General features: G+C 41.3%; 1 protein-coding gene across 2 annotated transcripts in view; it reads left to right on the forward strand.

Annotated features, from left to right (window-relative positions):
- The window catches only part of WIPF1 (WAS/WASL interacting protein family member 1), a 106,893-nt gene that overhangs the window by 15,010 nt on the left and 64,319 nt on the right, over nucleotides 1–27,564 (forward strand). The window contains exon 1 of one of the 2 annotated variants that reach the window (XM_016134804.2): nucleotides 17,390–25,297. The exons of the other annotated variant lie outside the window; for it this stretch is intronic. The gene's annotated coding sequence lies outside the window, so the exon portion shown is untranslated. Of the gene's footprint in view, nucleotides 1–17,389; nucleotides 25,298–27,564 lie in introns of those variants that run through there. 2 annotated transcript variants of the gene reach the window in all.

The raw sequence follows: 27,564 nt of genomic DNA on the forward strand, positions 1-27,564 counted from the left end.
TAAATACATCGTATAAAGAAGCATTGTCTAAACCAGCGTTTGGAAACCTTTTTTGACTGTGACCCACAGTAAGAAATACGTTTTCACTGAGAACCTGTACAGATAGGTAGACAGTAGAAGTAAAAGTTTGATGAAACAGTTCCCATTCTTACCAAATGCAATACCTTTTCTGTTGTTATTTTTAAAGGAGCTGGTTGCAACCCACTAAATTGGTTTGACTACCAGACAAAGGGCAGCAACTTAGCTTGAAAAGTACTGATTTAAACAGAAATGTGTCGGGCCTGTTGAAACCAGTCACACTTTGTAGCTCCGGTAGATTTCTGCAGAAGGAGAGCCAGTGACATAGGGCTCATGATCCGAGAAGAGGTTTTCCTCACTCTTCCAATCAGTAAAAGTTGGTGAGGCAGTGATGGCGATGGCGAACCAAGGAAGGGAGGAGAGGTGATGGCCCATGGAGGGAGTAGGAGGCTGAGTTTTAATTCGGCTCATACAGAAAACGTTTGAGTGTCTGTGATACATTGTCCTGGCACAAATAAGACTCAGATGCTGCTCGTAGTGCAAGGGTGCTCTTGGTTGAATGAGTGTCTAATAGTCACCATCCACTGTGGTTTTTAGTGAAATGGAAGCATAAACAGAATGACACAGAGAACTTGAAGTTCTTTGAGTTCCCTAAAAGGGGGGCCGCATTATAGGGTTATGCTCAGTATTATATCCCTAGTTCTCTGTCTTGTATACAAGTCTTCAGTAAATATTTATTGAAAGACCATTTTCACTAGCTAGACTAGTGAGAATCCTAATTATCTATGGTAATATTAATAAAACATTTTTTTGAAGGTCACTTTAACACGTTTCATAATGTAGTGTAACAAGGCACAAGACAGATAAGAATGACCCCAAAAACCTCAGGTTATATAGCAGAACTGCTAAACCCTGTCTGAGTTTCAGGTCCTCTGCAAAGCAAACCTGTAAAAGACTGAAGTTTGTCTGGTTTGACTTGTTAGTGGGCCTTGGGACAAGTTGCTCTGGCCGTGCGCTTGGAGGTGAGAAGTCCAGGTGGTGTGGGGCGAGCTGGCCCTAGCTGAGCAGAGAACGCAAGACTTTTTAACCTGAAAGCTGAAGCTGCACTGAGTTTACAGACCTGGGTCAGGTAATTCAAGTTGTGATTCAGGCTTAAATCGCCCAAATTTTGGGTTGGGAGATTTCTGTAGAAAGATTCCTGCAGACCACTTTCTGTTGGATCCCAAATTGAGTCTTTGTTTCAAGTTCTGGACCAGCCCCACCCTAACACAACATTGAGGCTGAGAAGTGGTGTGGGGTCATGGAGACCTGGCATGGGTCCCGGTGCAGCGAGTGACAAGCACCTCTGCCCAGAGCCGGATTTCCTGTAAGCATCTAGCCCCAAGTGCTGGCCTTCAGTACCCAGGCCTGTCAGACCAGGTCCCAACTTGCCATCTGCTGCTACACTAAATTAACTACGGGTCCTTCTTTCAAGCAATTCTGGTCGAGTTTGGGGAGGTTTGGGGAGGGGAGAGTAGGCAGGGAAGCAGGGGTTTGCAGAGAGGAGAGGGAAAGACATTATGTGACTTGAGACAAATACTGGAATAGAATGGTTTCCCTCCAAATGAGAAGGTCACGTCATTGGAAGAACTTGTACTGAGGAGACTCCTTTAAAAGCAAACATATTTAACCTCAGGATGATCGCTGTGCATTTTAGACATTTGTTCAAGGTTAACATGACCCTGACCCAGAGGAAATAGATGACTGGGAACTGAAGATAATTTACACTCTTTGAAAGATCCCCTGGGATCCAGCCACAAAGAAGAAGTTGTCCTTTGGCTCTGGGGACTGGACATGGGCTTTGGGACCTTCTGTGTTTGAGAGCCTTGCCAGGCTGGCAGGCCCGCCTAGCCAACTCTGCCTTTGATAATTTGATTATTTATTTACATCTATTTAAGATAAAGAACAGTCTTGGAAAAGACAAACTCTAAATGCCAAAGGGCATTCAAAATAAGAAAGGCTGACAGGGAGTCCCAGGTTCTGGCGCCACCTCTGTCACTGTGTGGCCTTGGGCCTCAGTTTCCTCGTCTTCTGTAAACAGAAGAGCTTAGAGATGCTGCTGTTGACCTCCTTTCAGCTCAGACACGCTGTGGCTCTTCAGCCTGAGAATGTTTTCTGGCAGGAAGGAGGCTGCCCAGAGCAGCTTCCTCAGGCAGCCAATGAGCACATTCTTTCCTGTGCCCACATATGGAAGCAATTTCTAGATTATCCAAGGCACTTGTGCTGCTGAGCTCAAACCGAAACAGAGGAGCTCAGTGGTGGAAAGTGGGGAAAAGAGGAAAATCTGGACCATTTTCTCACCCCTGTGCCCTTTCATATCTGGAATCCCCTGTGCAATTTGCCTTTCCATGCTATCTGAGAGGCGTGCCAGTGAGTTTGGGGTATTTCACAGATAAAATCCTAATGAAAACAAAACTAGTGTTGAGTTCACTGCTTCTCCCCTGAGGCCAAAGGCCCTTTGCCTTTCTCTCCTAGAAGCTTTAAGGCTGAAGGCTGAGGAGGAGTGTGAATTCCCTGAGTTCCTTTCCCACATTTATTGTAATCTTTCTCTCTGGTCTGCTTAAAGGAGGACTACTAATGGCTGCTTTTAGCTGAAAGTTGAGTTGGGGAACATTAGCCAAGTGCTTTGAAGGGGAAAATGTTTTATTAGTTCCTTCTCTGCGGAGGGAACCCTTGACTAGTGTTCCTCTTCTGAAGTTCTCGGGGGTTTTGGTGGCGGTTGAGCCAATAACTCTTGTAAACTGGAGGCATTTACTCCTAAATTCAGGTCAGGAGAGTGACTTTTTCTAGAGCACGACCTTATTCACAAAGCCTCATCTGGGGCCTTGGTCCCCTTTAGTGGTCCTAAGGACCTTATTGACTCCATTTCTCTCTTCACTCCTGACCTTAGTTCTTGGGAAAGGAGGTTACTGAAAAGGGCATGTTTACGGAGAAATGCTTTTTGTTCCCTCTTCAGTCTGTCTCTAACTTCTCTACTGCCTAATCCTCCACTGACATTAAAATTTAAAAATTAATTTGAAAGCAGAGTTGTTCTTCCTAGAAATGAAATCTGAGTAATTAGGGATCTATAAACATTTACTGATGCTTATTAAAACTGTTGGCACCAATGTTCTCATAGATCTGGGGTATCCCTTCCAAATACTTTCTGGAAAAATCTCTCAAAATTAAGAAGTAGGCTGATAAATGCCAGAAGACTCTTGGCAGGGACCACACTCTTCTTTGGTTTGGTTGCTGGGTGTCCAGTGCAGAGCCTTCTGGTCGAAGCGGCCCTCTTATTCCTTTCAGAGAGCATGTTTACAACTCTGGTTTGCTTCATCTGGGGTTGCTGCGGTGGAGGGCTAGAAATCAAACATGACATGAAGATAGAAACACTTACGGAACGTCACATGTCTGGTCGCCCTATTTCAGGATGCTCATATTAGCTCTGTTTGACTATGACTATGGTTGTAATTCCATACATAGATTTTCCTCCCATAGTTTCTTGCCTGTTATAAAGCAGCTAAATTTTGCCACTTTTTAGAACCACAACCAGGAATGTTTATTTTAAGCCCTATCTCTGTAGGACTCAGTGCTAGATTCTCTTCAATGCTAGTCAGAAAATTCCACTGGCTAACCTGTCTGCTAGGTGCTAACAGTCTGAAATACCAATCCCAGAGAAGAGTTACAGAATGCAGGTCTGGTCTTGCCACAGGTATGTACAGTATTAACCTAGGGCCCAGTTAGGTGCTCTGTGCCCGCCAGGGTGCAGCTCCCTGCTCTGCTGAGAAGATGGAGACCAGTCACTTCATCTTTCTCTCCCGAGCCTCTCCTTCCTCTCCAGCACAGACAGCATATCCTGCCTCTGGTCGCTAAAGCAGCTACAGCCCCATCCACCCAGATATTTCGCTCCCACTGACTAATCCAGCGAACCTACTTCTCCAAAAAAGGGCACCCCCAAACTGTCTCACCCCTGCTCTGGCTTTATCTATCACTCACCAAACATTTATTAAGTGTTCACTCTTGAGACTTGCTTAAGGCAAGATCCCTGTCTCTGTGAACTTTATGTCCTAGAAGGGAGAAACAGTAAACAAGCAAACAAATAACTACTTAGATAAATTAATTCATGCTTAATTAATTCAGACTTAAATGAATAACTTATATAATTAGTTGTTTTGAGGGCAGTGAAAAAGGCTGACAGGATGATGGGATGTGAAGCATGGGATACTACTCGAAATACAGCTGTCAAGAAAAGCTTATGAGAGTTGAGATAGGAATGAGAAGGAGCCAGACATGAATATCCAAGGAGAAGAGTGCGTCAGGCAAAGGTAATGTCAGATGCAGAGCCCCTGAGGTGAGAACAGGCTGGACGAGTCCCAGGAAAAGAAAGAGGTAGAGCGTGGCTGTGGGGAGAGGGGCGAAGGACAAAGTCAGAGATGTAGGCAAGGGCTAGCTGATCTGTAAGGACGTAACTCTAATAAGGTTTTAGCCAGTGGATATCATCTGATACGTGTTTTCATAAAATCACTCCTGCTTCCAACCCATCTCTGGGCAGCTCTGAGCTCATGGCCTCGCACCCTAGCTCATACCTGCTTGTCCTGTCCGGTTGCCCTCAGCTCTTGAGTGCTACACTCTGGCCCTCTCATTCTAACTGCTAGAGCACTAACTGGTCAGCCATGCCAGGGGGTTAAAAGGGTGAGCGAATCAGTCTGTGCCAGCTGGACTGCAGCACTATGCAGGTAAGAGAGCAAGGTGCTTACTAGGCTGTGAGTCTTCGGGCAGGCTCCTCACCCTCCTGACTTCAGTTCCCACCTCTGTTCAGGTGCTTTCCTGCTGTAAGCTTCAGTGACCGATGCCATCATCACAGTCACAATATTTACCAGGCATTGCTCTATATGCTCACTCCACTGTGAGGCTGGCACTATTGTTATCCCCATTTTACAGTGTAGGAAATTGAGGCACAGAGAGGTTAAGTTACTTATCCAGAATCCCCAGCTAGAACATGCTGAACCAGGATTCAAAGCAGGCAGTCTGATAGGCCCATGCTCTAAATCATTACGCTCTACTGTGACAAACATTGAGCAGACCTGTTAAATTCACCAAGTTAGAATGGCATCTCCAACCTCGGCTAAGCCAGTGCTGACTGTCCTCCCCAACATCCTTTTCTCGTCCGCATATGAGAACCTGTACTCTGGGAACATCCACTACCCGCCAAATAACAATAATAATAGTAGGAACAAATGTTTATGGAGCACTTCCTATGTACTTGGATCTCTTTTTAGTATTCTTTTACCAATGAAGAAACTGAGGCACAAAAAGTTTAGGCAGCTTGCTTAAGGTCACAGAGCTAGTAAATGGTAGAACCAAGATTCGAACCCAGGCAGACTGGTTCCAGAGACCATTTAGAGTCACTTTATGCTGAAGAAGAATTCCACCCCTGTAGTTTTCATATGGCAGTCCATGTTCTAATCCTTGCAGCCACAGGATGGTCTGATTTTATTAACACAGGACAGATCTATAAATATTTGAAGACAGTTATCACATCTTTCTTGGTTCCAAACCACCACTCCAAGCTGTCAGGGAGTAGTTCGGCCCTGGGTCTCCCAGTTCCTCCCAGAAAAAGCACAAAACATGCTTTATAATTTTCCATTCAAATCTATGCACTTGTGAGAGGCAACGGAGCACTATTAATAATTATACTGGGACAATAGACATAAATGGGAACTGTCCTGGGCAAACCAGGATGTGGCTCACCCTACCCCTAGGCCATGGTAGAAATGCCACCACTCGGAATGCGTTCAGAAGACCGCGGTCAAGTGAATTATGGGAAAGTTGAACTGACTACGTGGATACATTATAGATGAGAATTAGGTCTTATGAGTCTGTCATTAGTCAAACTTCTTGCAGTGGAAAAGTGCTGGATGTACGGTTGAGTCCCACAGTTGCTAATGTGATCTTGGATGAATCACCGCCCATGCTGAGTTCTCGGTTGTTTCCTCTGTGAAATAGAGGTTGATAATCTGGAAGTCCCTTCCAGTTTTAAAGTTCTGATCCTGTGTCAGCCTTCCTGACACAAGCAACAGTCTATACCTTCATTTTGAAGCCACAAACATGGAACTTGGAGTTTTTTATCCATTCTCTGTGTTTTGCAGCTCTCCTACCAGCATTACTTGCCAAACCCTAGGGGTGGGTTTTTAGAGTGCCAGCAAGATCCCCTTATCTAGCCTGCTTTTGGGGTGTCAGTGAAATTGTGCCGAGTGCTAAGTATCTTCTTTAAATAATGCTTTTCCTCTGAGACAGCCACGGATTTTTTTTTCGCTACAAACACAGAAAACAGAAACAAGCCTCTTTTGAAAGTACCTATTGACTTACTGAGAAATTTTTTGAAATTTGCCTTTTATATTTCCTAAAACCTGTATCCGTGAAATAATTTCAAAGTGTTTTCATGTAATTGATATCATTAGATCCTCAAACGTGAGTATTAGCTTTGCTTTCCAGATATTGAAACAGAGGCTCAAGGAGACAAAACAATGTGTTAGAGGACACACACCTGGTTAGTGGTGGGTCGCAACTCAGATTCATGTCTACGTGGTCTTTAGCCAGCAGTCTACTGCACAAGTAGTTTTCAGTTTATTTGTGCCTTTTAAGCAGAGAACTCGTTTTTTCAAACAGAAGCAAAGCTTTTCCGGAAGAGATGGGTTGCACCTGCTTTATGCAGTGTTCCGCGAGGGGGCCCCAAAGACCCCTCAGCTCCCCAGAAAACATAGTTTGAACAACCCTGTACTTTTCCAAGGTGCCTCGCTGTTTCGCTCATTTCAAGAATATAAGATGTTTATAGGACTCCGCAAAATTTTGTTCTCCGTGAACTTGCTGCATTCAGTAAATGGCATTCTGATTCTAAGTCACTTGGTCAAACCACGATCACAGTCTTTGCGAGGAGCATGGTCTCCCTCCTTCTCCCTTCTCTCCCCTAAACCCTGAGGCTCAGCTAACACGCTCTCCACCCTGTTTTCCCACCTCACCCAGCTGAATCCCAGTCCCACCTGTACCATTAACAGAATCACGTTTCTGGATGTTATTTGCCTGCCTTCATTGTTCATCGACCCACCCAATAAACACTTATCAAATACCTACTAAGTAAAATCATGTGAAAAGGCCCAGCCTTTGGTGACTGACACATATGGAGCATGAGACCCCAACACCCCTGCAAAACACAGTGCCCTGTCATTTCCTTGTGCTTGAGAAGATTAGCTTCACCAAGATAATCTCCCAGGTTCCTTCAGTTGCAAAAAACTCTTGGTCTGGCGCCAGCCTTTTCTCTTCCCTAGAAGGTAAGCATGGGGCGCATGGCCCAGTTTCACTGCCTCTGTATCCTTTCCTCTCCCCACAGTCAAAGTACAGTCTATGCTTCCACCAGAAGTTACTCCACAGAAGAGGAAAAGTTAGAGAACAAGTTTTCTATTTTCTGGGGTTGCTGGATCCCAGGGAGCATCTGAGAGGCATATATTCAAAGAGCACCCTTATCTAGGGGGAAAAAATAATGGGAAATATTTCCCATTTTTAAGTCTAGATTTTGCTCTTGGCTGTTTAAACGGGGTTCATGCTCAGCCTCACCAACTGATAGGACACTGACACTTGTGCTTTAGGTTCCATTTCATTCGCTTAATGTCTGGAGCTTTGCAAACACCGGCAACTTACCCTTTCTAAACAGGCAACAGTCACACTGCCAGATTTTTCCTAAATCTACTTTTTTACTTTAATCTCCATCACATAAGATTTATTAATTGGAGATAGTTTTAAAAGACATGATATATTAAAAAAATGCATCGATAATTTTACCTACAAGAGATCATTGAGAAAATTCAAAGCATTAGTCCAGTACGAACTGTTAGGAAATAGTCTTAGCATTCTGTTTTTTGAGTTTTTACAAAAGACAGATACTTTGCTTAGATGATAGTTCTTATATAATGATCCTTTTTTCTTTCTGAAAGAGCAGCAATTATTGGACATAGCATTCCAAACTTGCAGCAAGCCACTATAAATTTAGTAGCCTTTCTCTTTATTCTGCAAATGTACATGGGGTTTTTAAAATAATATTGTGGGTTGTGTGACAGTATACATCAGCTGTCTTCATGGAACATTGATATTGTGTGTGTGTGTGTGTGTGTGTGTGTGTGTGTGTGTGTGTGTGAGAGAGAGAGAGAGAGAGAGAGAGAGAGAGAGAGAGAGAGAGAGAGAGAGAATGAGAGAATGAGAGAGAGAGAGATTGATTGGATGGATGCCTGGGCCAAAGACTGGATATCTGTTTATTTCATTTCTACTAGTCATTTTAGTCTACCAGTCAACTTAGCCATTCTGTTCTTCGGGTGATTTTTCACACCAAACAATGTTTGGTGCCCAGTCTAGTTAAGCCAGGAGCCTCTACAATGTTCAAGTCCCCCCTGACCACAGCACCCCCCAAACCCTCATCCACAGCTGTGGATACACACTGTTAGTGAATAAGAGGAAATGGAACAGCAGGATGAGTTGGCCAGGGCTAGTTTCCAGTCATGTGTTAATGTTCACATAGCAGCTTTGGTCAGACTTCTTAACTGTAATGTCAGACCAGGAATCTTTTTTTTTTTTTTTTTAACAACAACAAAAGAAAATCATTTCATTGGCAAATGTCTTAGAACCAAAGAAAATGGCAGAGGAAAACTGTCATGTATTGTAAATAGAAGCTGGTGGTATGAGTTCCTCTATATCCTTTTAATTCTGTTGCTGTTTTTTTGGACCTGCCTGTTAGAAATAGTGACCTATCTTTGCATGAAATTTATTCTGTGAAATAATTCCTTATTCCTTTTTATTCGTATGTTTAGTTTTATTACAGTTAAATGTTGCTATGAAACAAATGAACCCAACACCTAGTGGCTTGAAACAACAACCATTTAATTGCTTAAGAGTCTGCAGTCTGGTCAGGGCTCGGCTGGGCAGCTCTTCTGCTGTTCTTGCATTAACCAGACTGGGACTACATTTAGATGACAAGTTCGCTGGGGCAGGGTGTAGCTGGGAATCAGGAATCACTGGACTTCTTTTTTTTCTCCAGGTAGTGTCAGGACCTCTCACTCTCCCAGTGGCCTCTCCATGTGGTCTTTCCATAGTCTCTCCAGCAGGGTCCATGGCGGTTAGGATCACAAAAGCAGGAGCTGCCAGGCCTTCTTAAAGCTCAGGCTCAACTAGCAAGGTGTCACTTCTGCAGCTTTCTTTTGGTTAAAGCAGGTTATGGGTATAGCCCAGTTCAAGGGGAAGGGACTATACAAGGTGCGAATGCCAGAGGGCTTGCTTCATTGTAGGCCACCAATGACAACAGACTACCCCACAGCCATTCTTCAGTAAAATGATACTTATCGAGTGCATGCCATGCTATGCGCCAGGCAATGAGCATACAATGGTGAATAAGTAGTGCATGGTCCCTGCCCTTATGGAGTTTCTAGCCTGCGGGAGCACAGGAAGTTAGGAATCCAAAAATTACTGTGCAGGGTGGTGAGTGCTGGCCTGGGAGGACTGTAGGCGCCTGGGAGCATGCCTGGTCCTCATGGAAGGACAGAGGGGTCATCCTGTGGAGATGGGCAAGGAGGGATGCTGGCAAAAGAACAACATGCTCCCAGGCCAAGAGCCAAGAGGAAACATGGCCCTTCCATGGAACTGAAAGAACTTCTGTGTGGCTAGACTGGAGTGTAGAGAGTAGAGCTGTGTGAGTGTGTTTGGTGGAGGGGGGGGTGGGTCACACCTGGGGTTGGTGAAATAGGAGGCTGGCGAGTTAAGTAGGAGCCTCATCACATACTGAGAGGCTGGTAAGCCTTGTTAAGGTTAGGTTTGATCTCAACCGTGATGGGAAGAGGATTTTAAGCAGATGGGCCTTTCAGAGAGATCACAGCTGCAGCCGGCTACAAATGAGACCCCAGGAAACTGTTTCATGGCTAGGCAAGGGAGAGTGGTGGGTGGCCAAGGGTTTGGAGCGCAGGGGATGGGTTCCAGAGGTACTGGGAAGTACCAGTCTTGATAATTGATTGATTAGTTATGGGGGTGAGTGAGAGGGAAGAAGTGACGGTGACCATCAGGTCCTTTACTTGGGCAGCAAGCAATAGTCTCATCTACTCTGGAGGAGGGGCAGGGTTGGGTCCCGTTGGGGTGAGCTGGAAGTACCAAGGAGGGCCAACTGGAATGTACCAAGTTTGATTCCTTTGGGTTTTAGTCCACCACAAACCTTTTTCAGACTAATAATATGTGTGAGATCCTTAGGTGCATCTTAACTATTGCTTAACTTCCACACATCTCTCACACATTATGTTCGCTTCTGCTTCTTCCCTGCCTTCCCACGAACCAGCTCTGAGGCAGTAGTGTCCAGCAATGTCACCTTCTTGGACCTTTCTTTGAAGCCAGTGGGTTGAAAACACTGGTGTTGGAGAGTTGTAAGATTTGGGGTTGGTGGCTCAGAGAGTAGCACAGGGTTGAGAAGTGCAAAGGGTAGGAGATTTGGGCAGAATTGGAAAAAGAAGAGAAAAAAACCCCAAGCCAGTTAGAAGAAAGTTAAGGAGTAACTGAAGACATAATAAAGACAAAGAAAATCAATCATCCATCTGAAGAGAAAAAGGAACAATAGAAAAGGCAGAGAAAGAGATGGCTCTACAGGCTACAACCTCTGTCATAGAAGACTCTAGAATCTTGTTCTCTCGTGCCTCCTTTTTGCATTTACATTCGGAAATAAGCCCTTTTTTTTTAAGTCTCAATGGGCTGTTAGATAATCTTTCTTGTTATTTAATAAAGGAAATGGACTTTTGTCAAAGAAAAGGAGCCTTAAGAAAAGAAAGGGACGTACAAACCATCAAACTGAATTTTTTTTAAAAAATTGTCTATTCCCAAGTGCTCCGACAGAGAAATATCTGTAGCCCGAAAGAATGGCAAGAGAGCATGTCCCCATGATCAATTTTTAATGAACATAAATGGTATAATAAATTATGCATGTAGGAATGATATAAAGCATTAAACAATGAAGGATAAATAATTTAAGCGATTTAAAACTGCTTCTGTCATATGTTTGATGAATGAGAACTCTGAATTTTCTCTTCAAGGAAATACAGGAGGAATATTTTTAAAGGAAATTTTTCAAAACAGATTTTTAAAGCAAAAATAATGTGGCGGTCTGCCAAGAGAGGTTGTAGAGGACAGATGTGCTGACTTCCATGACGCCTAATCTGGTGTCTCTCTGATAAATCTGTGAGTAGGTCCTTGCTGGTGGGTGGTGTTGCCTATCATGAGATCGATGGTGGAGGCACTGGCCATCTTCTGGAAGGCTAGACTTGAGGTCTTTTTTTGAGTTTCCAGAGCAATGTCGTTAGACCACTGTTTCTTATACAGGCTTAAACTTCCAGGATTCGTGGGTAAGAGATACTGTCCGTGTATGTCCACTGCTTTGGGTAAACTCCCATTAGGTAAAATCCCCAAATTAGAGTAGCTGGAAGGGTTACAACCAAGGAAGTGACAGCATCCCCCATTCTTGGGGGCCATTCCCCTGTGGTTTGGGGGAGCCACATTCATTAAAAGCACCATATTATAACATGCAGCTGCTAAGACCATAGGCGTTGGGGCCATACCTGTTTAGGTATGGACCCACTCTCTACCGCTCACTGACTTTGTCACTTTTGTTATTAATTATAATTCTTGAAGCTCAATTTTCTTATTTGTAAAATGGGTTCAGTAATACTCCCCAAAGGACTATTGAGCATTAAATAAGATACGAATGGCAATAGCTTAGCTCAGTGTACATAGTAAATGCTCAATAAATGTTTATTACTAACTACAGAATACAAAATAGCCTAATAGAACCAGGGCAAAACAACCATAAACCTAGGAAAAAGCCACCACCTAGTCTTGATTTAGATTAAAAATCTAAGTGATTAAAAAACTATACTGCATTTTCCAGAACTGGCTCTTAGACCATAAACTGTAGTCTAAGAGCCAGTTCTGGAAAATGCAGTATAGTTTATTTCCCCCCTCTCTTTAATTCCCCCCTAAACTTTCACCCCTTACCCATGTTGCCGTTTCCCCTTAAGAACAGGTTCTCTGAAGGTGAGGTGTCTCCTCCCACACACTTGGGGTATGTACCGGGGTCTGCGCCCCATGGGCCTGGCACACCCGGGGTATGGTCCATGGCTCCACCTGGGGTGCAAACCCAGGACCTTCTGTGTGTAAAGCAGACGTGCTAACCACTACACTATGGAACCACCCAATGCAGTATACTTTTAAAAAATTGAATTAAAAGACTTTAAAGCAAAGGCACACGAGTTCCAGTTAACCCTAGTTCCAAATATTTTTGTTGGCCTACCCCAGTCTGCTTTTACTTCTCTACCTACCTAGCTCTGATATGAATTTGAGTTTGCAAACTCAAGCTGAATAGTTGGTTCTATAGTTAAGTTGTTTTCCCTTAAGTTTCCTAGCTCCTTAAATGTTTTAATTTAACTAGGAGCATGTGATAGCCTTAATGGAGATAGGAGGAAAAATTTTTCTCCCCCACTGAATAGTTCTGATAAAATTAAAGGCCAAGCATGCCAACAGATCTTTTCTGCCAGTTGTTTACTTTGTTATTATTCCAAATTAATATTTACCTAATACCCATGTAGGCATTTTATTGGAACTATAACCTCTCACAATACAAAAGCTGATTATCTAAAAATATAATTGCAACCATTTAGGGTTGATAGTCTATAAAAACATATACTTATCAATAAAAATTCAAGTTCAAAATATTGGTGCACCAGACAGTGGAAAACCGAAGACTCACTGTGAATATTTGAAAGCATGGCTGCAAATACGTTGACACTTCTCCTAATGAGAGGTGAGTCTGTGTTCCTTTCCTTTGAATCTGGTGGGGGAGGGAGTTTGCGACTACTTTGACCAAGAGTGTGCAATTAAAGTAGCCCCATGTGACTTCCAGAATCAGGTTATAAAAGGCCATACGTTGGAAACACTTGCTTTTGGAGACTTGAGCCATCAAATAAGAAGTCCAACTCGGTCCTGGAGAGGCTGCATGTAAGGGCTCTGGTTGACAGTCTTGGCTGAGCTCTTCCTTTAGTCTTCCCATCTTTGTATCAGACATAAATGAAGAAACCATCTTGGAAGTGGATTCTCCAGCCCCAGTGTTCTAGCTCATATCCCAGCTAAGATCACAGATGTAATGGAACAGAAGACATTTCTGACTTACTGACCCACAGCGTCCATGAGGATAAAGAAATGGTTGTTTCACACAGCTAAGTTTTGGGGTTGTTGTGCAGCAATAGATAACTGGACACTCAGGCAGCACAGCTGCCTGGCTTTGCATCTTGGCTTGGGTAATTACCATGGAATGTGTTTATGAGATCTTGACTATAAGAACCCCATCAAAATGTGCCATATTACTGCTAGTTTTTTTCCATACCAAAAAAAAAAAAAAAAGAATAGCTAATCGGTTAATGGGTATTTATTGAACTGAGACCCAGGGTAAAAGGTGACAAATCAAGCTGTTCAGCAATTTTATAGTTTGTAGGGGTGCACTACTGTTGTTTTTCGTATTGTAGTAACTCCACATCACCACCTCTAAAGTAGAAATAACAGCTTTCTTTGATAATGATGAATTATACAATGCATTAAAAGACACTTAGGGTTTTTTTTTTTTAAAAGATAACACTATTGATACACATAAACACTTAATGTAATGATTATTTTAGGTTAATGGACAATGCTAATAGTTTGTGCTATTACGAGTATTTACAAAGCAATCTGAGCATATATAGGAAGATTAGGCTGTTAGAGCCTGAGGTAGCTAGTGCTTTAGAAGCAGCTGAACTGTAATAACAGTCTTAGTACTTCCATTGAGAATCAGGTTAATGGTATTGTTATGAACAGATAATTCAGTCTGAATTTTGCAAATCGGGGCGTGGCAGATCACAGGGCAGGTTTCTTCTTAGAGGCTGTGTGGAGAAATCTTTATTCTTTCCAATTGCTGCCTTTTCAGCCAGCCAGCAACATAGAATTCCAGCCCCTTGTTTGTCAAAAGTCCTGTTTCTAGGTCAGGGGTAGCACATGTGATACCAGTCAATTAGGCTGTCTCTGTATACATAAGTTTGCCCTACTGTTGGTTTCATCCAAGCTGTGTGATGACCACACATGAGTTCTCATGGTGTTTGGGCATTTCTCACTGCCCATCCTTTTGAAGGGAGTTCATGGGCACATTGAACAAGAGTCAAGGTTCCTGACACAGGTATGACTAAAATAGATTATGTGCTTTCTATGAGTCAAAGGCTTTCTATATTGCTTAGAATCCTCTCTGCTAAAAATATTGTCAGGAGGTATGCTGTTTATGTTTAATCCTAAAAAGAAAATTAAAAAGCTAAAGAAAGTTCATCCTTTTTGAGAAGGGCAGTTGGGATGGCATTATGATTTAGTGAAAGAAGGTCCAGGAAACACCTCAATATATAGGAAATTGTAGGAGGAACAAAATTTTACATCCAAGTTTGACCTTAAGATCTATGAATTATAAGATAGGTTAATTTAGAATCCGAACCTGCATTTTTTATTTTGAAGCTCTTACATTTGTGCATGCCTAGAGTGGTCTATGTATAAAATTGGCGAACTGGACTGTGGATTTGAGAATTAGGGAGTCCCTTTTTCTTTGTCGTTGGGAGACAGTAATCTTTCATTCATTCAAGGTGCCAAGCTACTTTCTCCCTCCCAGGAGGAGATAGACATGTAAAGGAGAGGTGTAGCAGACCACTGGTGCAACAGGTTAGGGGGCACAGTAGACCCGGGAGGATCCAGAGGAAGAGGCTGACCCCTGAACCAAGCAAGATTGGCATCGCAGGAGACAGAACACCTTTCTCCAAGGTGCTTATTGCCATAACGGTCGATCTTTACTTAGAGTTGTACTGAGAAATGGAAAGTAATATATTTGTTTTGCTACATATTGTCCCAGATTTTTTTAAAGAGATGATAAAGCAGACCGTGGGGGGAGCATATTACGTGTTGGCTTGGTTGTTCTAGTGGCACATTTTAATGTGTGAAGCTTTTCACTCACCTCTGGGTGAGCCTACTCACTCCTCTTTTCCTTTAAAAGGGCCAATAATGCTTCAAATTTTCTGTCTCCTTTAGAGAGACAGGAATCTGTCACAGGTGCTAGGCAACAATAAAAGCGTTCTGTTCTAAAAAGAAAAAATTGTCTCAAATCTTTTCTTCATCAACTTGGTAGAAGGAGAATATGCAGGAGGGACTGCCCAGAAGGAACAGTGGTTTAACTGAGGCTTGAAGTCACCTCAACAGCAGAGTTTCTGAACTGTCAATGTCAGGACAGGAAGAACCAAGTTGAGATAAAAACTAATCTGGCCCGGTGCAATTCAGTGACATTAGTGTTTACGGTTGTAGATAAGGTAGAAATTCCATCTATTTGGAATTACTCTTAATCACTATTTCCTTGGTTGACCTTAGGATGGAATGACTGGCTGCCATTATGGGCCCTGGCACGTGAGACACATGTGTTTTTCAAGATCGGAATCACACGCAGTGTGCATGCTGCACACTCATCTCACGTCTCTCATCTCAGGACACTCTGGGGGGCACACTTATGGTGCAGAATGGTGGATGAAATAGCTGTCACTGTTAAAATTATTTTCTATCTCTCTCATTCAAGCATAAAGAGTTGGATTTATGTAAGGAAAATATGCCTGTTATGCAGCTGCACAGATGAGAAATAGAATCCCAAGGTGTATCAGTTCATAGTTTGCAGTTTGGTTTGGGGTTTCTAGCTTTTTTTTTTTTTTTTTTTTTTTTTACCGTTTGGATTGCACAAGGCAGTTAAACATTAATAACAACCGAAGGTGGCAGTGGCGTTGCTTTGTTCGTTTGTTTTTGGTTTTGTAACCTTAAATCCTTGTCTTTCATAAAGCAAGATGATTTTTTTTTAACTGAATTTATCCATTTGTACATTTTGTAGTACACTGCTTGTCACAACTTATCTCCCCACATTTCTTACTGCTTAGGAAGTCTCCACATCTATAAAGTCTAGTTACTAAACATTTCAGCATGCTTTGGTGAATATAGTACAGTCCATGGTGATAATTTTCCCCAAAAAAGGGAGTATAATTTATTAGGAAAAACACCATAATCAGCTCATTGTTGTAGTCCATTAACTCCTATTTCACCTCTACTTTTATCAGTGTTGTTAATGATCCACAGTGCTCCTAAGGTTAAAAGGCAGTTTATATAAAATGTTCAGGAAACATATTTTAATAAAGTTACTTAATGTGATTAGATACGGGGATGTTCGATCACTTTTGTACATAAGTTTGTCCTTGGAAGTTAATTGATGAATATTATGTTGCCTTCGGTACTGTAGGTAAATCATTGAGAGATATGCAACAGTAATTTAGTAAATAGTACCTAGTTTTGCTTTAGGTACCTCCTAGAGCACCAATTTTATTTCTAGAAGTTGCTCGGAGGCAAAGAAAATAATAGATGCTGATATACAAATGTAGTGTTACCCATTCAGAATGACTGTGAGTAATTAATAAAATCTTGAGAGATGTTTATCTTTTGAAACTTTACCTTATTAGTCTATGGCCATGCTACCCTGAACAAGCCTATCTTGTCTCATCTTGGAAGCTAAGCAGGGTCAGGCCTGGTTAGTACTTGCATGGGAGAGCACCTAGGAAGACCAGGCGCTGTGGGCGTAAAAAATTAAAAAATAAGGGATCGTAAGCTAACAAGGTCCTTGTAATTTGTGACCTCAACCAAGGGTTTCCCCCACCTAAAAAAAAAAAAAAGTTTACTTTATTTACAGAATCATGTAATTCAGCATGTCTACAGCCACTTCAAAATCCAAATTATAATCCAGAAAATAAGTGATAAACACATGTGGCTGGGTTTGATGTTGTTCAGCTGGATATGAGTCACACACTAATTGTAACCTGAATAAATCCTGAGAACCCCATGGTTCAGATTTTATTTGGAGTCTCAATCAAGGAACACATCAGAAAGCCAGAAAGCTTTGAAGAATAACATATTTCTTTAATCTAAGTTTTTCTAAAAGGCATGGCTTAAACGTTTTACACTTCATACCACAGAAACATCATCTTCAAAATCTGTGGAGCCATCTGTTTTGCCTTCACTCATGGCCATTGCTAAACCTCTCTTTGTCTCTCTCATCCACATAGTTTTTCACTGGCCATGAAGTTTACTCATTTAAAAAAAAAAATATATATATATATAATATAATTTATATATATGTAAATTATATATATATATATAATTTCCCTCCTTTTTTTGATCAGACATAAATACATCTGACTCTTCCAAATTTAGAAGTATAAATGCTACACCATCTCTAGTCTCAAAGGACCCATTTGGTTTTCCTCGTCTACTTCCTGGGTAGACTGTGCTTCTGTGAGATGACTGGAGCACCTATACTTCCACTGCCTCTGATTCCTGAATATCCTTTATTTCCTGAATGCATAGCACCCTCCAAAATAAAATTCATTGCTTGACTCTGATTGCATTTGCTATAAGAAATTCTAATACAGAATTTCCTGAGAATAAAATTTCTACCAACTAACAGGTAATAGTAGTGTTAAGCTGGCATGCAACATCACATTCCATACATATAAAATTATGCCCATGTTACAGTTAAGAAACTAGGACCTAAAAGAATAAAGTAATTCACTGTAACTAGTAAGTGATGGAGTTGGGAATTGAACCCAGGTGGTTTGATTCCAGAATCCTTCCTTTTAGGAGTAACATGAGCTTGTTTATCAATTGTTCTAATTTATGTGCTCTTCAATATGGGAGGGATAGATGCATCTGAGTAGGAAGACTGAACAAAGAGGCAATTAATTAGGTGTTCTCTTGTTCCCATGTTATGCATGTTTTTGAGGAAAATATATGAATCAGAGCCACAAATCTGCACAGTATCATTCATGATCTCTTCCAGCACCCTTGGTATACTTTGAATTGTTTACATTGCTTTGCATTCTTCTGTTCTTCCTAAAAGAAAGGAGCAACAAATGTGTGAGAGGATCTTGGTTCTTACTACTGTCTGCCACCTCTGGAGTGTTTATGAGGCTTTTTAAAAATTCATTCTGGGTGAACACCAAGGCTTTCTTTATGTCCCTAGCCTGTCTTTTTATAAACAAGGAAATTTGCCATATCCTTTTAGTGTTTTTATTAACAACAAAGATAAGTGAGGGGCTTGGTTATTTGGAATTCAACTGCATGATATTAGAAAGGACCAATTTGGTTGTTGGCATTAGGCAGGCCTTGTAATATGCCAAAGAAGAATACTTCTGGGCCCTGGCTTTGAAGACAGCTAGCCAGAGGGCTTGACAATTCTGGCTTAGAGAATAGTATAGAGGCATAAATAAAAGTACCAGAGTGCAGTGCATCAGCAAGAGAGCTTTCTTGACCTTTCATCTTCCCTTTAGCTGAGCTAAGATCTTGGAAACATGGTACATGGTATCTTTTTGCAGATTGCTAATGAGGAAGGCCTTTGGCATGACATAATGCTCTAAAAATCCCTCCAAGGTTAGTGCAGAAACAATGGCTCTGGGGTCTGACCGGACCGTTTGACCTGCATTGTGAAGCAGACTGTCCAGGGCATGCCTCACTGGGTTCCTCCCTGCGCGGCATGCATATGGCACCTGAAAACGATACTGGAAATGACACTGGACCCATAGTCAGAAGCTTGGGGTTTAACTCCCAGTTCTCTCACTTATTTACTTGCTCATTGAATAAATCTTTTCAACTCTTGGAATTTTAGTTCCCTTTTGTATTATGAGAGTGATCAAAAATAATATTTATAACTCATAAAATGTTTATGTGGCCAAATTAGTTTCTTTAAATATGTTATGTTAGAACAGAAACACTCTTTTAAGGTATCATATCACTTCTTCTTTGTGGTCCAAACCAGGATCTCAGTCCAGTAAATTGAGTTATTGGCAGGTCTTCAAATGGTTGCTACCTTTATTTCTGTTCCCTCCCTCCCAGTTCTCTGGAATTCTCCATGAAAAATTAAATATGGAATTTTAATGTTAACTTTCATTAAAACTCTACACATATACAAATATACACAAACGATACCTGCCTAAGTATTTTATGGTTAGAATTTCCCCCATCTGATTTCACCCCTGCACTGATATCAAAGTTTTAGAAAAGGGAACACTACCTTGTTTTTAGGCAAAGGAAATGTAGATTCTTGTTGATTCCTTTGCTTTCGTAACTAGACATTAGGAAACTCAGAATTCTAGCCTCTGAGCAGGTCTGGCAACATTATTTTCTCATTCGAATTCCTCAACTCTTTAGAGGATAAGTTTACATTCTTATGATCTTATAGTTAAGCTCTTACCTAATTCTAGAATAGATTCCTGAGCTGATGATGACTTCTAGTGACTGGAAATGAGGAAGCAGGAAACCCACCCTTCCAGCCTCCCTTCTGCAGGTACTCTACCATCTCCAGAGCACCTGCATGTCTCAGACTTCCAAAGTTGCCGAAGCATTCCCCAGGATGCCCCTGGCTACATCCCAGTCACTGGTTTCTTGGCTGCCCCTCTACCCTACGCCTACCCAAATGACTTGTGAGACCTATAGCCAGTCCTCCTCATAGCAAGGGGGGAGGGAAGCAAATGGACACCTGGCAGCACACTCTGTTAGAAAGAGTAATGTGATCTCCCCCAGCACGATTCATTGTTATTAACATGAACCTACCATTAAATTTCCCAAAACAATAGGCTGACCTTATCAATTAATGTTGTTCTACTATGTAGGTCTCTGATGTTTACCAAGAAAGGTCACATGTATGTCATCTTTAGAAAAAAGTATAGGTAGGATTTCTAAACCATTTAATATTAAAACATACACACAGCCAGTTAAAAAAGCATGGTCCATGAGCAAAAGTCAAGAAAAGGGAAATAACAAGAAGAAAGCAAAATAGCAGACTACATGTAATAAAATGACAGGAATAAGACATGTAACAATTAAAGGTTAAATTCCTCTGATAAAATCACCGACTCTCGGATAGATTGAAAAGATAATCTAGCTATATACTGTCTTCAGGAGTCATATGTATACCAAAGTTACACAGAAAGGAACAAAGGGATAGGATGGTGAATGCTAACTAACAAAACAAGAATAGAGATGATAATATTAAAAAGTGTAAGAATATTAAAAAGACATAAGAGAATAAGAGAGATAAGTCAAACAAGAAGATTCAGTAATAATGAACCTTCATGCAGTGAACATCTTAGCACTGGATTAGATAAAGCAAAATTTGTTAAAAGCACAAGTAAAATAATACAAATAAAAATGTAAATAAACAATTTAAAAACACAAAAGTTTTCTATAAACAGTGAGATGTTTGTAGAAATAAACAAATGCCTTCAGAATTTGATCAAGTAGATAAAAATAGGAACAGAAGATTTCAATAACATCATCATCATTGTCGACAACCCAACAAATAGGAAATACACACAATTTTTAAAAAGAACATGAAGCATTTACAAAATTTGGTGAAATAATAGACCACAAAGAAACTTTTCAATTAAAAAATAGACATACTGGCTATATATCACATTAACATAGCATTGAAAATTAACAGAAGATGAGACCTGCCCCCACCTCCATCCAAGCACTCGGAAACTCAAATCTGATCCCTTTAAATAATTCTTGGGTCAAAAAGGAAATCACTACTGAAACTATAGACTTTTTTTTAAATTAACAATGGGAATACTATGCATCGGAATGTGTGGGATAGGACTAAAAATATATTTAGATAAAAATGTAAAGCTTTTATTTAAAAGGACTGAAAATAAAATAAACTTGTAATTTAAGAAGCTAATAAGTGAAAAACAAAATAAGACAAAATAGATAGGGAAATAATGGTAAATTATTTACCCTTATTAGAAAAATTATAATTTTTTTCTAATAAATTAGAAAAAAAAGATTGGCAGTTAGGCAAAAGTTCAGGGTTTATGATAAAGCTGCTGGAATGAGGCTGGAAAGCTGAGTTAATGGGATAAAAGACACTGTCCTGCCCTTAATTGTCACTAAGTTTTGGTTAAGGTGAAAAGCATGTGCAGAAAATAGAGGAAAGGACTAAAATCAATAAAATCCCTGTTTATGAGTTGTAGATGGTAAACATATCGACCACAGAGAGCAGCATCAGGCTCTGAGTCTCTGGTGTCAGGCAGAACTGAGCGGGCATGTTGCCTTCACACTTATTAAGAGGCCTTGGACAGGTTATTTGGCCTCTCTATCTTGGTTACCTTATTTCTAAAGTAGGAATCACGGTACTGACTGCACAGGATTGCAGTGAGAATTAAATGTATGTACATAAAGCACTTGGCTCAATGCTTGATATGTGCTATGGGCTTGGTTGATGGTTTCCTAAAAGAGGCAGTGCAGCACATCTTCCAGTCTCTTCTGGATGCCGGTGGGATGCTTAGGGCACTGTCAGTATCGTAGTACATTTTACACAGGAGTGGGACAAAAAATAGTGTTTAGAGGAGCCAAGTTCTGCCTACCTGGATGAAAAGATTGGGCATTATGTTTGCAACTGTTCATGAAATTTTCCCATGGTGAATGGCTGAACAAGTCTCTGTCCATTAAGAGAAAAGCAGCAGTGGTTCATGAGCTGGAGAGAAGATCCTGGCCAAAGAGAAAAGGATGGCCAGCTCTACCAACCTGCAGTCGGTTGGCTTCCCTGAGTAGGAAAGGCAGAATCAAGTAGTCCTTCCTGATCCATGAACACTAACTCCTCATCAGCAGGAGTGACACATCATTCCTGCAACCCTTCAGTATCAGTATGAGGCTCCTCAGGCACGATGATAGATTCATGAGATCTTGAAAAAGTAAATGTAAAGGAGTCAGATGGTAAACTCAGAAAAAAATCAAAAAGGGTTTAACATGCCCCTCTTTTATCTGAATTTAGGGCTTGATGAAAATTTGTAGTTTGAGGTAAAGTTAGAATGTGTCTGGAAGTAGGTGAGACTCATAGGCTGTCTTAGTGTCTGTAGATGCTACATCCAAACCACTTTAATCAAAACATGTATTCAGTAGGGGGAAAAATCAGAGAGAGTAGTTAAATGATGTCTATCGTCCAAACAAGGACTGATCGTCTGCTCTATTGCCTCCATTCCCAGGACACCGTCAACTGTAAGATGTACCATCATATTAATGACAGGAAAGGAGGGGGGTGGGGAAAGACATGATATTAAATGTATACTTTGATTCCAGGAATGTTGAAATATGAAGGAAAAAAAACTACCAACAAAAACATGCATCTTGGAATTAAGGAAATGCAAAATTTCACTTAACTGGTATTTTGCAGTTTTCTTCCTGGTAGAGGCGAGGACTAATTTTATGAAAACAACAAATAAATGTTTTATTGTGCATGTGGCAGAACTAATGAAAATTTAAGACAAACGTTTTTTCAGGCCCATAGATTGATTTTTTTTCATTCTCTTGATAAGACAGAAAAAAATCATGGACAGTCGTGGGGGTATACGTGATGGGCCCGGAGCATCTTGTAGTGCCAGAAAATAAGGAAGTGCTCAAAAACAGTAAACAAAAAACAAAATTGATAAAAGTATGTCAAAGGAGCAGAAGAACCAGCTGGAAGAGCTCCTAGTAGCCAAAGGTGGAACAATTTGGTCCACAAAATAAATAAAATAGTGTTGAATTTTAACCCAAAGTTTAAAATAAATATCTATGAGACTATACAGATATAAATAAAAAATCAAATAATTTAATAAATGTGTAAAATACAAATCTTCTATACAGAGGAATTCCAGATAATTTATATATAGATACTCCACCCTCAAGATTTTCCTTTCAAAGCATACTGTACGGAAAGGGAAGGGGGAGCAGCTTTCCAGTGGAGAAACCTGACAAACACTACCCCGAGCAATCAGGGCCAACATCAACTGTATTAAATTGTGTTAGGAGTATGTATACACACTTGGTATGATGTGATTAAAATGGCACTTTACTTTTGTAGCCTTACCCGAAATAGTCTTAACTATGAGAAAAACGTCAGACAAATTCCAATTGTAAGACATTGTATAAAATGTCTTACCAGTTCTCTTCAAAACTGTCAAGGTGACCAAAAACAAGGGAAGTATTGGCAATCGAGAAGTCTAATGAGACGTGATGACTAAATACAATGTGGTATCCTAGGTGGAATCCAGGAACCAAAAAAAAAAAAAAAAAAAAGGACATTAGGGGAAAACTAAGGAAATCTAAATAAACTATGGACTTCTGTTCATAATAATGTGTCTATATTGGTTTATTAATTGTTACTTATATATCATCTGAAACTTTTAATAGTGGGAACTCTGTGCTATCTTCTTGATTTTTCTAAAAATCTACAACTGTTCTAAAAATAAAGTCTATTAAAATTTTTCAAATGCCTAAACAGAAAAAAACGTTTCATGAACAGGAGGCCACATTAGGAATTTCAAAGGAAAATTATAAAGCATTTTGTTAAGACTTTAAAAAATTCCACACAGAGCATAGTTTAAGTGGAACATACGTAACTGCTTAGTTGAAAAAAATGGAACTGGCAACTTAACCCAGAATGTGACACTTCTAAATACATTCAAATGGAGTTGTTATTATTTATCATCTACGTAGTATTTTGTTTTTCCAAGATGGTCAAGTTTTACCATTATCCCTATTTTAAAGCTGAGGCCATGCTCATGTCCATCTTGACTCAAGTGGCCAATTTAACTGTACAGTTCAATCAGAAAACTAGCCATCAGTTTCCAGAATGGTAAAACAGTTATACATGTTTCAAAGCCAGAAATGCAGTCATGTGGAGAGACTTCAGGGGTCTACTGTTGTCCAAAGTTCTGACTCTGAGGACTCATTTCCTTACCCAGTGTTCTCACATGGAAAACTTTATTCGGGAATTATAGGATGATATTTTCAAGACTTGGAACAGTGAGCTTGTCTATAGTTAGCTCCCTAAAAAACAAACCAAAAAAAATCCCTTTAAAAGCACTAAAAAAAATTATACCAGGGTAGCCAAATAGAAACAATTTGGGGTTTCTGCACTGAGTCAAATTGTACAAATTGCAGGATATTCCCCTTGGTCCAGGGCATGGTTTTACTCCCACATACCACTTCCTACATTCACCAATTCCAGTATGTTTGGACCTCCAGAGAGCTAGAGGAGTTACACAAGGAGAGGGAAAGGCACCGACCGCAGGAACAAGAAAGCTGGAAATGGCACCCTGGACTTCTCTCTCGGTCCTGCCTCAGCTCTTCTCCAGTCTCCTGGCTGGATACGGAGGGGCACATCTGGCCACTCTCCCTGGTGCTCCTGCCAGACCAGCATTAGGGCCCCCCACGGCCAGGGTTCACATGTCGCCAAGGTCCCACCACCATCCTGCAGAAGATGTTAATGTCAGCCCTTTGAGGAGAAACCAAAAAGCTGGCATATTTTGGAGACCAGCAGAGGGGAAATACTTGCCAGTTATTCAGCCCTGAGAGGCAAAGAGTACTGGGACTTTGCTTGCGGGCCCAGAATTAGGGCACACTGCCTGACAGCAGGACCAAATAGACTGGATGTACACTTGAGAGGTCCCAGGAAATTCAGGGTGAGTGGCCCTTGTCGCTGCAGGATCCAGAAACGTGAGCCGAGCCCTGGGTGTGCTCCTTTGTGGTGGCGCCCTCCAGAGAGCAGCCTGGGGACATCCTGGGCGCAGCGCCACGGCCGCCTTTCCTCAGCGTCCCGAGGGCGGCAGCACCGGCCGGAGCCTGTTGATGACAGCAGAACACCCGGCTCCGCTGAAAGCAGTCCACGCCTTCTCAGAAGCGGCCGCCTCAACCCCAGAGAGGCGACGCTGAAGCTCAAGGGTCTGTCTCTCCCTCTCCCCTCCCCTTCCTTGTAGAGTCAAGTACCAGGAGTCCAGATGTTACTCTTCCCTCTGCCTCCTTCCCAGACTTATCTCCTCTTTACCTGTGCCCTAGGGACTCCTAAAACCACCCTTCTGGGAGACCACCATTTCTTTAGACACAGGGTTACTCCAGTGTGAACAGGCAGCGAGAAGATCTTATCACATGCCTCTCTGACCGCTGAGAGAGGCGAGTCAAAGAAGGTGCAGTGAGGAAGTATATAATGTCACATGCAACACTTACAGGAAACTGGCTAGAAGAGAGCAGGGGAACTTGAGAACTTGGTCGTTTTCAACGGATTAAAACCACACAGGTTAGTGCTTTTCTTTTCCCCCTGAAAAATCTTTCATAGCCACTCAGAAATATCTAACTGGTTCTCTTTCCTTAAACTGTCTTTAACTATTTTTGTAATGTGAATAAATTGCTCTGGCTTTGAATGTAAGAGCCAGGGCATAGCTGGTGGTAACCAACCACACGTTGTTAGAGGAACAAACATCCAGCCGTTATTGTGAAAATGAAATTAGAATCTCTCTTGCTTCCCTGTTTAGAACTTCTATGCCTTTTAAAAACAAATCTTCAGATATACATTAAAAGCTTATTTGTGGAATTCAGCTAAGCCTCTCCTCATGTTCACCTATTAGCATAAATCTAAAACAGAACAAATCAGCTTGTGTTTGCAGGCAGACGCGGGGTGTTCAAAGGGCAGTAGAAAATACAGGAATATTGTGTGTGAAAACATGCTGCAGGCTGTATGCAAAGGTTTACTGTTTTTATGTACTGTTCATCTGGTAAAATGAATCTTTCGCTTTGTATTTCCTGTTAGAATAATTTCTCATATCTTTATAAATTCTTAAGTTCCCTTTTCTATTTTGTCTGCCCTCTTGCTTCTCCCCACCCCAGCCCCTTTTTTCCCTTCTTTTACTAACATAAAATGAGAGTAGAGAAGAAGGGATAGAGAGAAGCTCACATGTGAGATGAAGAAGTCCCCCGCTTGCCCCTGAGTTTAAGAAGGAGCACGGCCTGGGGCTATAGCTGTGCAGGGCCCGAAGAAGCCATGAGGCCTGACTGTCGACTGTCGCTAGAGCTTTGTGTCTTAGTCTGTGCTTCCTATGTAAGCGACGATTTGAAGATTTGAAGAGTTAAGAGAAGAGCCAGAGATGGAGTTAAAGGGTTGGAAATTAGAGCTGAGAAACAGCTGAAGGGCCCAAGATCATTCATCCTGTGGCCACTGAGGGACAGTTTAATAAAGAACTTCAGATTAATAAAAGGTTCTTACACAAAGACCTGCTCCTTTCATGCCTATATATGAAGAAGGAAAATGTCTCAAATCTGAGTTAGAAGAAGGAAGTTACTATATTCTTGGGCCGTTAGTGAGCTCTAGAACAGTTTAGCCGGAAGGGTTGCCGAGCGTTTTTCTGGACACTTTAAAACATACTGGATTTCTTCTGTGAATGTGTTAATAGAGGCAGGGAGAGTAATGAAGGGAAGAGATCGGGAGCTTCTGTGTCATCTCTTTATTCCAGCCCAGAGTGTTCCACAGTGTCTGTACTGAAAAACAAAATGATGGAGGGGTGAGGGGTGAGGGGTGAGTGGACTCACGTGTTGTTTATACCCCAGTCATGCAAAATAACCAGTGATGAAAGAGAAAAATCAGTGTCGATGTTTGTCCTGAGATTGCCACATTTTTCTTTTTATTTTTTACTGCCATGTTGTGCAAGAAAATGGAGAGGAAGCTGACAGAATAAGGGAGGATTCTAAGTTGGGGATCTCGGCCCAAGTGGTTTCAGAAATCCTGCACTGGCTCTGACAGAGGCAGCCCATGTTCCCATAGAGATTAGACTTTATTGATATTTGGAGCCCTTTGCACAAATAAATGCCTGGAGGAGACACACAGGAGAACTACAGTGGGCAGGTCACTTGCACGTGGCACCAGGAGCATCATGAACACCAGAAAGAGGCTTACGCAGAGGTGGCTGGCTGGTCATCCCTAGAAGGAGCTCTTCTTTCAGTTTTGTTTTGTTTTGTTTTCATTGGTCATAGAGCATTGTTGTTCAGGGAGTTTTGTGTTTTGCTAATCTGCTGCTCATAGTAGAAAAGTACTTCTATTTTGTTAGAATACTTTCCACATGGACCGGACCTCTTTTTTGTAAATGCATCCTTCCAAAAGCTGTTTGCATTTCTTCTGGGGGCATCTGTTCTCTCCTGGCCGGCTGTTTCTCACCGCCTGCTCCAGCTTTCTACCTCCCCTGTGTCCCTTTGCGTTTGAGCTGGGAGAAAAGGGTTTATAAAGTGTCATTATTATGCAATGTCTCTGATTCCCAATCCTGGAAGTGGTTCTCAAAAAGCGGTTCTGTGTCTACAGAATGGCAGAAGGTAGTGGATCATGTTGGATGGTGGAGAGCACCTGGAATATTAATCTCACCTGTAACTTTTAGATAGGAATTACTTTCAGGTTGAACACTGAGTTCAATTTGAATGTCAAAATTAGAGAGAAATCAATGGTCCTCTTTATCTGGAGAGAAAATAGTGAATTTTATAGGGAGAGAATGCATGAACATGTTACCGGAGTCTCTGAATAAG

The sequence above is a fragment of the Rousettus aegyptiacus genome, unplaced genomic scaffold (assembly GCF_014176215.1).
Source record: "Rousettus aegyptiacus isolate mRouAeg1 unplaced genomic scaffold, mRouAeg1.p scaffold_m13_p_2, whole genome shotgun sequence".
Lineage (NCBI taxonomy): Eukaryota > Metazoa > Chordata > Mammalia > Chiroptera > Pteropodidae > Rousettus > Rousettus aegyptiacus.